Source organism: Haemorhous mexicanus, chromosome 27, assembly GCF_027477595.1.
Source record: "Haemorhous mexicanus isolate bHaeMex1 chromosome 27, bHaeMex1.pri, whole genome shotgun sequence".
In the NCBI taxonomy this organism is placed as follows: Eukaryota; Metazoa; Chordata; class Aves; order Passeriformes; family Fringillidae; genus Haemorhous; species Haemorhous mexicanus.
Window position 1 is genome coordinate 3,740,526 of NC_082367.1, and position 15,705 is coordinate 3,756,230.

The 15,705-nt window shown below is 58.5% G+C and overlaps 1 protein-coding gene across 1 annotated transcript in view; it reads left to right on the plus strand.

Annotated features, from left to right (window-relative positions):
• Positions 1–6,802: 6,802 nt before the first annotated feature.
• COL8A2 (collagen type VIII alpha 2 chain) overlaps positions 6,803–15,705 on the plus strand; it is a 29,559-nt gene continuing 20,656 nt past the window's right edge. The window contains exon 1 of the mRNA XM_059868493.1: positions 6,803–6,898. The gene's annotated coding sequence lies outside the window, so the exon portion shown is untranslated. The remainder of the gene's footprint in view (positions 6,899–15,705) is intronic.

Consider the following 15,705-nt stretch of genomic DNA (forward strand, 5'->3'; position numbering starts at 1 on the left):
GAGTGATGCCTGGGCTGCCCCAGCACCGCTGCAAGATCCCTGGGAATGACCCTGGCCAAAGGGTGTTGGGTTCTTTGTCTGTACCCAGCACTCAGAGCAGGCTCTGCCTCTGCTGGGGGGTCAAACCCCTGAGCAGGGCCCTGCTGCACCCCAGGGCTCCTGCTCACAGGGACAGGAGGGGCCATTCCAGGTGTCCCCATCCCTGGGGACAGGGGAGATGCCAAGAAGCAAATGACAGCCACACCTGGCTCATGGAACAACACAGTCCCATCCATCCCCACCTCCCTCCTGGGGCTTCCCATCCCCTTTGGAGCTCAGATGGGGAAACTTATCCCAGCACCCAACGTGGGGCATGAAGGGTGTGAGATTGTGACAGCTTTGGTTGGCTGAAGCTGGGCTGCTGTCACCTCACTGCTGTGCCTGGGACATCCTGGTGACAGCCACGGGGAGTGGCTTGGGCACTGGTGCTGTACTGGGCACACTGGAGCTCTGCTGTCACCTCTGAAACAGAGGATCCTCTGCAGCCTGTGGTGACATCCATGGGGAGGCAGCTGTGTCCCTGCAGCCCGTGGCCCTGCAGGACTGTGACAGCGTGGCCCTGAGCAGCAGCTCCTCTGAGAGGTGGCAGCCCTGGTAATTAATCATTAGCTCAGCCCTTGTGCCCTTCCAGGGCAATGGAGAGGGCATGGGGGTGTCACAGGGGACACAGGGGTGTCACAGGGGACACAGGGGTGTCAGAGAGGGCATGGGGGTGTCACAGGGGACACAGGGGTGTCACAGGGGGCACAGGGATGTAACAGGGGACACAGGGGTGTCACAGGGGGCACAGGGATGTCAGAGAGGGCATGGGGGTGTCACAGGGGACACAGGGGTGTCACAGGGGACACAGGGCTGTCACAGGGGGCACAGGGATGTCAGAGAGGGCATGGGGGTGTCACAGGGGACACAGGGGTGTCACAGGGGACACAGGGGTGTCAGAGAGGGTATGGGGGTGTCAGAGAGGGCACGGGGGTGTCACAGGGGACACAGGGATCTCACAGGGGCCACAGGGCAGGCGGGTCTTGCTCCCATGCCAGTCCTGCCCGTGCTGACTGACTGGCTCACTCATTAGCAGGAGTGGGGCCGTTTGGCTTTTCCCTTCTCCTCCTGGAAAGGGGCCACTTACTGTTTTACAACTAAAATAACAAATTATTTCATAGAGGCTGGAGCTGCCGGGAGCTCTTGGGTCACGGTGCTGCACTGGGGCAGGCACAGACCCCCAGGCCCCCTCCCTGGTGCTGTCACAAGCCACATCCCAGGGTCCCCAAAATGGGCCCATGTGAAGCACACAGTTCCCACAAGCATGGGCAAAGGGGGCACAAGGGATGGAGTACGAGAAAAAGAAGCAGCAGGGCAGCATGTGGCATGTCCCCATGATTGTGTGTCCCTGGTGATGCTCATCCCTCCATGGGGACACCAACCCAGGGACCCTCAGCCCTGCATTCAGCTCTCCAAGGGGAACAGGCTCCGTGCAGCAGCAGCCCCAGCCCCCCAGGATGGCACCTGCATCCTGTGGCAATGCCACATCCCAGGCACTTGGCTTCCTCTGGGAAAGGGCTGCTGAACTGTGCCCCAGCTTCCTCTCCCGGGGAAGGCGATGGGAACCAGCCCTGGTGCCCGCTCCCTGCCCTCCCCTCTGGCACTGCTCACACACTCCTGGCCCTGCAGACAGATCCCAGGGTGCCTCAGGATGCAGCACCACCAAACAGGGCCCCCAAGCCCCCTCCCCAGGGTGACCTGCTGACAGCCCCCACAATAGTGCAGCTGATAAAACCCTGCAGCCACACTGCCCTTCCCTGCCCGTGCCCACTGTGCCAGCCGGGTGCTGGGGGGTGGATGGGGGCTGGAGGAGCTCAGCTGGGGGTGCCAGGAGCCTGGAGCTCACCAAGACCTGGGCTGATGTCTCTGCTCTGCCAGCCTGACCTCCTCAGAGAATGACCCCCATAAAATGAAGCAGCAGCTGTTTGGTGGATAATAAAATGTTTTGGGTTTTTTTTTTCTGTTTTACAACTGGTTTACTGCCTAGACGTTTCAGCAGCTCGGCAGAGCACCAGGACAGCAAACTTCCTCTGTGTGCTGTGGGCAGCTCCCAGACAGGCTGCAAGACCCTCATCCCATGGGATGGGTCCCCAGTACTCATGGCAGCACCCACCCCAGCCACCAGGGCAGGAATGGCACAGGGAGGGGGCATACAAACGGGGAGGGTGACAGCAGCTGGGCGAGCCTGCTCCTGACAGCTCCTTTCTTGAGCCACCTCCTTTCAGAGACAGCTGGGTGCCGTGGGGTCAGCCCAGCTCCACATTGGAGCAGCCCCCAGGACCCAGGGACTCCATTCATCCACCAGCTCTGGAGGCAGATTTACTAGCTCATAGCCAGGGGTGTTTATGGTGGGCTGGAATGTGCGTCCCCAGCACGTGATGAATTTACAACGTGCCAACGAGTGGATTTATTCCAACCCCACTGTCAGTGAATTAATCACAGCAGCCACGGGGAGGCTGGAGGTGCAGGTGGGGAGAGATGCCCAGGGAGGGGGGTGGTGGGGGCACGTGGGGGCATCACAGGGACGGTCCTGCCTCTGGTCCTGTTGAGCTGTGATGAGCTCCAGGGCTGCTGCATCCCCTCCAGCACTCCTGGGAAGTGCCAGCAGCCTCCAGGACTGCCCTGGGGAGAGATTTAAACTTCAGCTTCCAATTCCACGTGCCATTTCCAAACAGAGGTCCAAGGGCCGCCAGCTACCACCTGGGCTGGTGCTCTGCAGACAAGGGAGCCCTGGAAACCGTAGGTGAGTGCAGTTTTTCCATGCATATGTATATAGAAGCAGAGTCAGCTGCCAAAGTAAATACAACCCTTCCCTTTCCAAAAATGTCCTCCAGGAATTGTAAAGGATCCTGGAGCAAGAATTCTGTCTCAGATCCTTTTTGCTTTCTATTGGGGGAAGTGTATAAACTCGCTCCACTTCAGCCCCAGCAAAGGCAACGTGAGAGTGTTTTTTTATGGCATGCACCAAAGGTGCTGGGAGCCGGAGCCACCATGTGTACCCCGGGCAGGGCTCACGCAGGAAAACAATCCCAGTAAAGAGCTTTACAGCCACCGAGGAATGTGGAACCTCCACCAGCCCCGGCCGAGCCTCGCAAAGCTAATTGCTTTGGGATTTGCTCTTTGGGGGGGTTGAGTCTCCATGGTTGCTGCCTCAAAGGGTCCCAGCTGCCCTTGCGGTTCATTAGGATGCTGAGCGGGGAACTGGAGATGCTTTTAGGAGGCTGCAGCGGTTGTGGGGTAAGGGAAGGAGCCCTGCGGTTCCCAGCTGCAGCCCTGCCTTCTCCCGTTACAGCCGGGGACCCTTCCTGCCCCGGCGGGGTCGGCGACGGGAGCCGGAGGTGGCAGCGGCGGCCCCAGAGCTGCAGAGCCGGGCGCTGTCCCTGACCCCAGCGGGACCATTCCCTTCAACCTGACCCAGTGCGACCCATCCCGGGCTGATTCCTCGGGGAGGGATGTTTTCTGAGGCCGATGCATCCTCGTGTCTCCCCGGGTGAGGGGTGCAGTGGCGGGTGGTGGCGTGGTGCTGCGCCCGCGGCCACCGCAGCCCGTCCTTCCAGGCTCGCGTGTTTTCTTAACTGATCTTTTCTTGCTCATTTAAGTGACTTTGGAAAATGGGATTTTGGCTCTTAAATCGTTCAGGGGCTTTTGAAAATTTGACTCTAAATACTTTCCGAAGTGCATTTGTATGAAGTAATTCTCCCCAACCTCCCACAGTGGTAGTCAGATTGCATTTAATCCATCACTGAATGTTCCCGAAGGCTGGGATCTGGCACCACGCTCCACACGGAGCCGTGGCTCACCCTGCACTGTGCTGACACTGCCACTCGCTGCCCGGTGTCCTCCTGCCTGGGCCACCTCTCACCTGCACGTCCCTGCTGGCACAGCACGGTGATGTCCCCACCCCCTTGTTTGCCCTTGTCACCCCATGCCAGCACCCTGAGCGGGCACAGCAGCACAGCCCAGCTCTGCTCGGCACTGCCAGCTCAGCTCCTGGCCCCCTCCCACCCCCATGGCACATTTTCCCACTGAGCACCAAGGGCTGGTTTTCTGAGCACAATTATCCATCTTTGTGGAAACATGGAAATGATATTCCAGCACACGGGGCTGATTCGATTATGTCCGTGACCCACCGAAATTAAGTTAAGGCATTTTTCAGCCCCAGATTGAATTATGTCTCCTCCCTCTCTCTTGTTCCTCCTGTGCAGAGCAGCTGGATGGCTGGGACAGGGAGGCACCCTGAGGTGCAGCAGTGCCCGGGGGTGCTGTGGCACTGGAGCTCTCAGTGGTTCAGTGTGGCCCTGACAGGGCCAGCACAAGGCTGGGGACACCATGGAGCCCTGGCCCAGCAGTGGGTGCAGAGCTGCCAGGAGATACAGGCAGCAGAGCCACTAAATCCCACTCTAAGCCTGGCTTCCCTCTCCTGCTGAGGAGGAGAACCATCAGCGGTGGCTCAGCACAGTGCTGAGAGGCATCAGTTGTTTAGCTCAAACAAATAAACAAATTTTAAGTTGGATGAGTTACTCAGAGTTATGGCACTGGGTAAGTTGTTCTCTTTCCTTGCTCAGCCTGGGATTGCTGCAGCTTCAGGCTGTGAGATGTGAGCTCACACCTGGATATCTTTTGGGCTGGAATAGAGTTAATTTCATAGAATTTTCCCCAACAGCTGGTACAGAGATGGGTTTTACCTTTAGTATAAGAATATTGAGGGTCAGGTGTTGCTTGGTAATATTTATTCAAGTCCTACATATTTTTCAGTTCCTTGTTCTCTGCCAGTGAGCAGGTGCACCAGCACCCAAACCAGAGGATCAGGGGGCTGCAGTCAGAATAAGCAGTAACTCCACAAGCCATAAAAGAAAAGAAAGAACACAGTGAGGGGTTAGAAGACCCCAGAACAAAAATGGACATTGCTTTGCAGCAGGAAGAAGCCTGTGCATGGCCTGGAGCAGCCAGAGTGGCACAGCACAGCCAAGGTGGCATGGCCAGGGCTGCAGCCCAGGCTCCATCCTGGGGAAGGGACAGGCCTGGGGAGGAAGGAGCCAGCACAGGAGCGATGACAGGCAGCAGAGGCCGGCACCGAGCGAGGCTGCAGCCCATGGTTTGCTCTGTGGGACAGAGGAATGTCTGTGCTGGCAAATGAGCCTCTGAGCAGAGGAAATGCTTTGCCAGTGAGAGCTCTGGTTAAACAAGGCTGGTTCATTTCTGCTGGAGCTGCCATGCCAACGGAGGCCCCTGCATGCTCTGCCCTGTGCCTGGGTGCTGCAGGTGGGACAAGGGCATGAGCAGGAGAGCTGGTAAGGCCAGAACACTGTGGTCGTGGTGCTGAGGTGGTGGCAGAGCAGCAGCTGCCAGCAGCCATCCCGCTGGGGCTGCGGTCCCCGAGCAGTCACCATGTGTTCAGCCGGGCTCAGCCCTGGCTGGGAGCAGCCTTGGGGCTGCTCTGAGCTGCTTACCCTGTGGTGGGGACTGTGGTAAAGGACCAGCTGCGGGTGCACCCCCAGCTCTGTCTGCTCAGGGCACGGAGGGGACCCCAGCCCCATCCGCCCTCGCAGGGCACAGCACATCAGCATTCCTGGGAGCAGGGTCCGGCCCCACAGCGGCTGCTCTCCGGGGGAAGGCATTGAGGGGGGATTAGCTGTCTGATGCCCCCCTTGCTCAGGCGCTTAATACAGAAAACAAACACCCTTGTGCACCCAGCGGCCTCCATCCCGACGGGCTTTCTCCGTGCCCGTTGCCTGAGCAACCCTAATCTGCCTCCCGGGGCACACCGGGGCCCTGCACCCCGCGCCCCCGCACCCCGGAGCTGCGGCAGCGCCGGCGGTGTCCCGGCTGTGCCTGGCACGCGGCTGCCAGCGGGACGCCCCGGCTCCTCCGCCCCGGGCATGGGCAGCGTACGGTGCCCGGGACAGGCAGGTGCCAGCCCCCGCTCTCCTGGGATTGGGGCACCTCTGTCCTGGTGTGGGATTTAAAACTGTGCCAAGACACGAGGCAGCAGGACCCGGCTGCACTGACACCATAGTTCCAAACTGTTCTGCCCAGGGCAACAGGATTTTCAGGGTGGCAGAGTTGCCCACCACAGAAGTGGGGATCATGTCCTGCTGAGGCCCTGTATCCACAAAGGACATTGGGTGAGAATGGGGGCAACGCTGCTCCAGGCTTGGGCTGCCCTACGGGCCAAGAAGGGGAAAGAATGTTGGAGCCCACTGCGCTCCATCCCAGAGGTGGGCAGCACCCAGTCCTGGGGGCTCTGCACATGGAGGGGGCTCTTTTCCCACCCTGTGGCTGCTATCGCTGGCATCAACATCCCCGGGGCACAGGGCATCCCTGCTCGGGGAAAGGCAGGCGGGTCTGGGGGGGCCGTGCCCACGGGCCCCCTGTCCCGGGTGGGGTGGCGAGGAGGGGCCGGGGGGGCGGGGGCAGGGGCCGCGCTCTCGGGGTGCGGTGCGCGCAGTCTCCCTCCTGCGCCGGAGGAACGAGCAGCACGGCCGGGCTGGGACCGCCGAGGGGAGAGAGGAAAAAAGAGGGAAAAGAGAGAAATCTCAGCACCCGCTCCGGCGCGGCCCCGCTCCGCACCCCCCCGCACCTTTGGTCCCGCTCTGCATCCCCCGCACCCCTGATCCCGCTCCGCATCCCTCTCTCCGCATCCCCTCGTCCCTCTTCGCATCCCCCGCACCTCCCGCGCCCCTGGCCCCGCTCCGCCCTCCCGCCCGCCCCGCTCCGCCCCGCGGGGTGCCCGGCCCGGCCCGGCCCGGCCCGCCGCTCCCGCCAGCGGCCGCCCGTGCCCGCCGCTCCGCTCCCCTCCGCCGCGCCGACGGGAGGTGAGGTAAGGTCCGCGCCGCTCCGCCGGGATGGGGTCAGGGCTCCCGGTCCCGCTCCTGGTCCCGCTCGCCTGCGCATCCCGCGGGCTGCGCCGGGCTCGGGCAGGAGTTGATCCCGTGGATTTCCCAGTCACGAGTCCCGCTGTTCTGGTGCCTTTTCCCCGAGGAACACCGCAGGACGCTCCAGCCATCCCGCTTCGGGCAGGTTTGAGCCCGCTTTCCTCTACTTTACCTTTTCTCATCCTTTCTCCCTCCTCTGACCCATCTCGGTCACGTCCCGTTCCCAGCGAATCCTCCCCAGAGCCTCTGCCGTCTCCCAGTGCCCAGCCCCTTCTTTCTGCTCTTAGGAAATGTTTGTGAGAACAAAAGTGTTTTGGGGAAAGTGCCGTGGCCTTTGGGACAGCCACTGCTGGCACTCACTGCTGCAGCCCTGCCTGGAGTCTTGTCCCCTCCCGCAGCTCCCAACATCTGCACCCGGGTACCGGCAGCGTTCCCGGATACTGGTACTGTGGTGCCTTCCAAAAAAACCTTGGGAAACACCAGGTGCTTATTTTTTTAAGAGTGTTGCTGTTAATTGGCTCCTGAGCTACCAGGTTCTCCAGCTTTGAACATTCCCAATAAGCCAGGAAAGATCCCCCCTGTACGGTAGCCCCAGGCCAGGCAATAACCTACCGGAGATATTTCTCATCTATGGGCAGCTTTGCTATAAGGAACATGTTTAATAAATCATAAGGCCGGTGAATTCCTGGGATTTTTATTGCTTCTGTAAAAATGCAGTTTTGATCCGTCTGCGAGGGATATTGGGAAACAAAGCGGCTCCTTCAGAGCCGGATCCTACGAATTTAGGACACAGACCTGACAGCAGGCTTGGTGGCTGGGAGCCCCCTGGGCAGGGGCAGTGCCGTCGTGGGGCACAGGGGCTCTCCTGTCCCTGCTCTTTCAGGAACCAGGTGCCTGAAGCCCCATCTTGGCTTTCCTCACTCCTCTGGGGCTCTGGACACAGCCGAGTGTGTGGAGCTGAGGCAGCGATGCCAGGGGAAACATCACAGCTGGAAACGCAGCGGGGCTGCACCAGGCTTCCAGTTACATTTTTCCTCCTTGCCCTGTTGCCCAAAGGGAAAAGAAGCAGCAAAACCCAAAGTGCTAAAAAATGGGAGAGGTTCTTGCAGGAAGACTCGCCTGGTTTCCGTCAGCCCAGCTGACCCCATCTCCCAGCAGTGGGGCGGTGGATTGTCCCAGCTCCCAGACTGGGCAGAGGAATGGCAATAAAGCAATTTTCTTTGCCTGTTCCAATCTGAAAACTGGGGTTTAGAAGCAGGAGCAGAGCCAAAACGCAAACAGCACACAGAGATGTGAATCCAGCAGCTGTCAGGGGCTCATTGGGATTTCAGAAACCACGAGTGCTGTGGCCAGGGCAGTTGGTTGTGGGTTGAAATAGGTGGTGGAGGCTTTGCCCCACTGCACTGGGCCAAACTGAGAAGCCAGGCTGCCCTTGTCGGAGGAGGCAGCAGTTTGGTGATCGGGATTTGTCCCGTCTCCTGCCATGCCTTTGTTTTAGGCTGTGCAGAGCCCGGCCACAGAGGCGGGGAGGGAGCGTTTCTTTGTACAGGGAAGCATTTAAATTCTTTGCAGTGATTCATATATTCCATTCATATGAAACACAGTTCTGCCGAGTGTGAATGGGGACTGCGGGGGGATTTTTTTAAGGCAATAAGCCCTAGAAGTGTCAAAAGTTATTCACACCTTGGTGAAATCAAGGATATTTCTGTCCGTGGCTCTTGGCAGGGGCTCAGCACAGCTCGCCTTGCGTTGGGTTTTTGGTTTCCCACTTGGATACGGAGCAGGGGGAGCACAGGGGCTCCCATTCCCTGTGCCCGGTGCTGGAAGATTTCCTGGTGCCAGAGGGGCCTGGCATGGGCTGTGCCCAGGGGTTGTGGCTCAGACTCCCTGGGGTCACGCGCCCAGAAAGCCCCAGGGCTGGTGAGCAGCCACCTCTCGGTGAGCCCATGGCTGGGCAAGGTGCTGTCCCTCGAGTGATGGTCACCAAGGCTGTGGCCATAGCTACAGACCAGCTGTTCCCATCAGGGCAGAGCCTGCCCTGCTTGCCCTCAGCAGAACAGCCCAGAGAGGGGCCTTTTTGGGAGGTGCTGGGACCTTGGTGAAGGTCTCCTGGGGTCAGGCATGACCCTGGAGTCACTGGAGCTGCTCTGAGGGGCTGCCAAGTCCCTGTTGAGGAGCGTTAGTTTGGGGGGAATCAAGTGGAGTGGCTGAGGGCCAAGATGTGGGGGCATCACCCCGGTGCCACAAGGTGCCCCAGGTGTGGGGGCAGCACCCGCGGGGAGCTCCCGCCTCTGCTGGCTGCCCCAGGATGCTTTGAACCACTGTAAATCCTCTCCGAAGGAGTTGGGAAGACAGTTTTATGGCTGCTGGGGAGGCAGATTAGCAGGGTGTTGTTTTCAGAGCTGATCCATCATGGGATGCCGGAGCTGCGTGGTGCATCCAAGGCTCGGCTGCCGGCGGGCGGTGCAGCCTCTCGCGGGGAGGTGGAGGTGAAACTGCCTGGTTTCAATGCTCTGTCTGCTCACTGGGTCTGTGATGTGGGGGACAAAACCTCCTGGTTTTGGGTCCTGGGTGCCATGTCCGGGCTCCTCACATTCTGCTACAACAGAGGATCAAGGGGATTTGGGCAGTGGCACCTGCAAAAGGCATTAACCCGCTGGGGAGGGCATGGAGTCTGTCCCCACACACCCCTCTGTCATTTGTCTCCTATTTCATCTTGTCCACAGCCCAGGAAGGAGCAGAGTTTCCATTCCTCTGCACTAAAGAAAATATCTGTGACAATAAAATCTCGTAGTTCAGAAGAGAGAGGGATAAAAAGACACCAAATTGAATTTGTCTTCCCTCAGTTTCTCAATCCCACGTTTTTCCTTCTGGGAGAGGGTGCAGGCCATTGACCCTGTTGGGCACGTGCTAGACTCTGAGCATCCCCAGTCCTCCATGGACTTTGTCATAGCTAATTAGAGAGGGAAATTAACTGATTTAACAAAGATGGGGTGGGATTGACACATTCCCATTCCCTCTTTTGCACTCAGGGGTTCCCTTTACAAAAGATACACTGGGGCCATCTGGGGAGCAGGGCAGCACCCTGCTGGAACCTGGCTGTGTCCTGCAGTAATCCAGTGGGATTGGGACCCTCAGGGTGGCTGGTGAGGCAGGGGTGACACCCCACACCAGTGTCCCCCCAGCTCTCCCCTCCTGCTCAGGGCTCAGCTGCACATTGCTTCCCTGCGTTGGCGACTTGGACGCCGGCACAGACATAATAAACCGCTTTTCCTTTTCCCCCTGTCACCGGAGCCGTTCCTGAGTCACATCCCTGGCTGCCTGGCTCTTCCCCAGGGCTGTCTGCTCTGGCTGCATAACCCTGCACATCGGCTGCAGACTTCAAAGCAATGGGATCCATCCCGGCCGGGAAGGGCTGCAGGGATGGCAGCGCTCCGGGAAACATCTGCACGGGGCCGGGGGGGCAGGGCTGGCGTGGCTGGTGGGATGTGATGCTCTGCTCCCCAAAAGCCTGGCTCACCCCTGGGCATTGCTTGGCTAGCCCAAAGAGCTGCAAGAGCTGGACTCTTCACCAAAGCCACATCCTGCCCTGTTCTCCCATGTTCTTGCAGGAGCATCCCAGGAGCAGGGACCCCATGACTCCTGATGGCTGCTGCCCCCCTGCAGTGCTCCCGAGCTTGGCTGGGGGCTGCAGGTGGGAGATGGGTCCTAAAAAGGTGGCAGTGTGAGGGTGTCTGCTGTCCCCTCAGCCCAGTGCTCCCATGGCCTCTGGCCCCAGTGTCAGCTGAGTTCACAGAGTGAAGCTCCAGCTCACAGGCAGCAACTGCAGCCAAAATCTGCAGAGCAGCCAGGTCTGGTCTCCGTGACCTTCCCTGGGGCTGAGCCCATCCTGCTGGCCCATCTGGAGATGTTTGTCCTCAGAGGCTCTTCCAGGCTCCTCCATCCAGGACAGGGCTGGGCAGGGAACAGTCAGGGAGGAGGACAATGACTTCAATGTCCACCTGCTGTGGATGCAGTGGCTGATGCAATGCCTTGCCCAGCTTGGTTGTTTTGCACCAAAAACCTGAGTCCTCATTTCTTGCAGCACTCCCAGCCTAAGTTCTGCCTTCCCCAGGCAGGATGTGGCCCCAGAAATTGCCCCAAGCCAGCAGATTTCTGCAAACCTGCTGCACGCTGGAGCAGCCTGGCAATGCTGGACCCCTGGGACCTCGCAGTGCTCCTGTGCCTGCCCCACAGGGCTCTGGCTGTCGCTGAGAGCCTCTTTATTGTTCTGGTGGAGGGTTTTGTTTCACTGCTGCCTTCCAAGTTCCCAGGGATCTAAATTCTAAAGCAGGGTCTTGTAAAGAGCCCTGTCCAGATGGGCGAGATGATATTGCCATATCAGATGAGAACTATCCCTGTCTTTATCCACAGACAATGCAGCAGTGGGAGCAAACAAGGATAGAGCCTTTCTTCTGAGGCACATTAGCCAAATAAGAGCTTTCACTTTGTTTTGTGCCGAAACCCAAGGCCCTGAGGCCAGACCACCTCAGGGAACTGCCCCCATCCCTGCAGCCACGTGAGGATTTGCACTTTTCCCCATTTTCCTGGCAGGGCAGGGCAGCAGGTCCTGCCCATCTCATTGCTGGGGTGTTCCCTGTCCTGTCAGAATGGTGTCCATGCCCCCAGGGCTGGGAAGGTCTCAGCAGTGCTGCAGGGATGGGGCAGCACTCAGGCCTCTTCTGTCCTTGGACACCACAGAAGGTGGAAGATGCTTTGGTTGTGCCTCATCATTGTGGGATAGTTGAACCCTCTCAGAAGAGTCAGGGCATCCGAGGCTGCTCCATGCACTCACTTGTGGTGATGCACAAACCCTGTGGCCAATTCACCTGCTTTCAGATTTCATTACAAGACCCAGAATTCAGCCCAGGTTTGTTTTAAGAAGTTACCGGAGGCTGAGAGAGCCTGGGACTGATTTATGGCTTCCCATCAAAATCATGTGGTTTCACCACGAAACTTGGAAGCTCTGGCTGCATTTTTCCTTTGGAGATTTTGGCTTCACTCCAGGGCTGGGAGTGTGAATCCAGGGTGTGCATCAGGGCTGGAGCATTCGGGTGCTGTGACTGAAATGGAGGAGATATGGATCACCAAGGAGAATATTTAATGTCAGGACAACACAGCCATCGTTCTCAGGGAAGCACTGATAAGGCAGTGAGAGGCTTGGCACGGCACAGAGCTGCAGCAGGTCCTTTGCTCTCACTGTAGCTTTCATTTCAACACTCAGCACTTATCACCCTCACATCCTGCTCCATGTCAGCAGCCAGAGCAGCATCTCCTGAGCTGCTGTGCCCAGGCAGGCTGGGAAGTTCCACTGCCCTCCCTGAAGCCCTGCTCTGGACTCACAGGGTGAGCTGCCGGTGCCCACTGGGGTTAAATATGTGGGCTTTTGCCAGAGAAGCATACTTCCAGCCTCAAACATGCATTGTCAATGACTGCAGAAAGGTATTTCTCACTGCTCCATGTACTGTGAGCCAGCAGACAAGAACAAGACGACTTTTATTGCTATTTCTTCATATTTCCTGATATTGCCAGTCTGGCACTCACAACCCACAGGCAGATCCTGACCTGGGCCTGGGTTTGGATTACAGTGGTGATACCTTTGTCTTTGCTTTGCCTTTAATTTCAGATGCTTTGGGCCCTGTAGGGCTGAGCTGATAACCCTGGAGGGCAGCGCCCACAGACCCAGGGTGGGCAGCTTAGGTCAAGGGCAGACCCCAAACCAAGCCCGTGCCCAGGCACACAGAATCATTAAGGTTGGAAAAGCCCTTCAAGATCATCAAGCCCAACCTTCAACCAAATACCCCATGCCCACTAAGCCATGCTGTGAAGTGCCGCATCTGTTTTTTGAACACTTCCAGGGATTCTGACTCCATCACATCCCAGCTGGACCCAGGCCAACCCCCTGCCCCTCACAGCTGCTCAAGGACCCCAAAGCCTAGTGATTGCCATGGGCCCACAGACCCTTGAGGGTCACATTGTGGGGGTCTCAGCCCCTGGCTCATGGCAGGGCAGGAACAGAGGAAAAGAGCTTTGTGTTACATAAATAAGGAGGTCAAACCCTGCGAGCTGCTCCTGCTGCGCGCATCCTGCCGAGCATCCCCCGGCGCGGGGGCCAGCGGGACAGCAGAGTCGCTGCAGGGCTTGGGTGCCTTTATGGTTTCAATTTAATGGCTTTTTAAAGTCAAGATGAAAGGGAGAGCCGGGCAGGGCCGCAGCAGTTCCCCTGTCTGCATCCGAAGGAAGCTGGTGGGGCCGTGCCGAGCACCGGTGGCTCCGTGCCCGCTTCCCGATCCTCCGCTCGCTCCTTCCCACCGCCGGCACAGACACGTCCACACCACGAACAGACTCTGTCCCTGCCAGCTCTCTGCTGTGCTGGCAAGTGCCAGCTCATGTGGCAGTGTGACATGGCCCCTTCAGGCCTGGTGGGGGACACTCAGGTGTCCGGCACTACCCCAGCAGCCTGGCACAGTTGGTGCTGATGGTCTCTTCCATTCCACCTCCCATAGCCACTCATTAAAGACCACACGTGATGTGGTCATTGCCAAGCATCAGCTACGGGCCAGGACAAGACCCCAGCACTCCTCGAGCAGCCATAAATTGAGCTGTACGAGGAGTCTGTAATTATTTTATGCCAAGCCTGGTATTTTCCTCCCCCCAGGGAAGCACTAGAGCGAACAAGAGCAGGCCTGTGCCAAACCATGCCCGGGCAGTGCTTTTATGAAATCTTGGGTTCGTCAGAATTAATTTCATTTAAAACATTCTTCTCGTTTTTCATAAAGCACAGCAAATCCGCGGTACTTAGGGCAGGAATGCAGCCAGAGCGCTGCCGGGCAGGCGGGGAATTACCCGCGGCAGATGGGCTGTGACGGCGGGGTCGCCCACGGCCCCGAGCTGTGCTGGCCTCGGCTTCCTGGGGGCATCCAGCTGGGAAGAGATGCTGGAGTGACCGGCTGGGAACAGCCAGGCATGGAGCTCCAGCAGCCCCATCTCGTCCTGTGCTCCCAGGGGATGTGGGAGTCCAGGTGTTTTGTCCCCAAAGGCTGTGGCTGTGGCTGTTCCCATCCCAGTGCTGTCCCTACACGTGTGGGATGGGGGCATCACTGACTCTCTGCTTGAGCCCCCTGGCTGGTAGCAGCTGGCCCAGGGGTGGAACCTGGTCCAAAACCAGAGCAAAACTTCTCAGATTGTCAATAATTCAAGTGATTTTTGGGGCTGGGAATACCTGACTGGGGCTGGGGGCAGAAGCAGTGTGGGGACAAGGGTTGGGAGCTGGTGCTCCTGCTCTGCACGGGAAGGTGTGAAGACCAGAGCCATGAGAGAAACAAACCTCTGTCCTCTACTGCTGGGACATGGCAGGGGCTCCTTCCCAAAGGCAGGACCTCTGCAGGGCTGCTGCTGGAGGGCTCCTGGCTTGGGAGGGAGAGCAGTTCCTTGGGTCCAACCCCAGCAGGAGAAATAGCTCAAAAATCCCATAATTCTGGAGACCTGACCCGCTGGGAAGGGATGTAACTCCCCTCCCTTCAATCTTCCACTTCTTGCAGCCTCCCAGGACAGGACCCAGATGAGCATCTCAGCTACTGTGTCCTCTTAGGATGCAAACAGGAGCTCGTGACCTTGGGTGACCCTGGGGCAGTGAGAGGAGACACAGGCATCCCTGTGGGAGCTGGAAACCAGAAGGAGCCAATGGGTCCCTCCAGCTGGTCCTGCTGCAGGCTGGGATCATCCCTACCATGCTGGGAACCTTGTTTGCTCCCAACTTCCACCTCCTGCCAGGCCAGTGAGCTCCAGCCTGCCAGGAAGCTGGCATGGGTGAGAAGGGGGATTAGAGAGTTTAACAGGTGTTGAACCTCATCTTTCATCCTGCTGCAGGAAATCCATGGCTTCATCTTCCCTGTCCCTGCACGAGCCCTGCCCTTTCCCTCCACGTGTGCTCTGCTAACTGGGATGAACTGGGAGATGGAGCAGCACTGGGGTCTGCACCATGGCCAGAGCCCTCCGAGCCCAGTTTTGGCTGGATGGCACTCCAGAGGAGTGGGCAGCAGCTCCAGCACTGCCTGGCACAGCCAGGTGCCCAGCTGGTGGCGTTTGCCAGCCTCAGGGTCGGGTTAATCCGCAGTTTGCCATGGAGCGTGAGAGCTCAGGGCTGGGTGTGCTGTTTATTTTGGTTAAATTGAGTTTTCTCTGGGAGATTGGGGGGCACAGGGGGCCTCCAGACAAGGGGCTTTTGTGAGCTGAGCTGCAAGCCGATCCCCTTTTGTGGTTTTGCTTTTTTGGATGATACAATTTGTTATTCCAAGAACTACCCAGCAAATGGACCCCATTAGCTGAGTCCCCAGAGCAGCTGGAGCTGGAGCTGGCATTTGCAGTGCCTTTGTCTGCATCCACCTTGGGCCCACCAGGAGCACTGGGGCCATGGCATTGCTTTGCCCCTGGATGGTGCTTGGGGGAGATGGGGGGGCAGGAGCTGCTGTCTCTCCTTGCTAACTGTGCTGACAGAGCATCTTATGGGATTAGCCTGGGCTGGGACCAGCAGAAAGCACTGGGTTTGTTGAATTCCCTGTCACACTCGTGTCCCTGGCACACACTGACAATAACTCAGTTGTTGCCAGGCTGCTGGGGGCTGGAGCCAGTGCTGGGGCAATCCATCCAGGGGCAACCCTTTTGGCTGTACAGGGCTGGACCTCGCCCTCATGCTTGTGGGAATTCACATCCC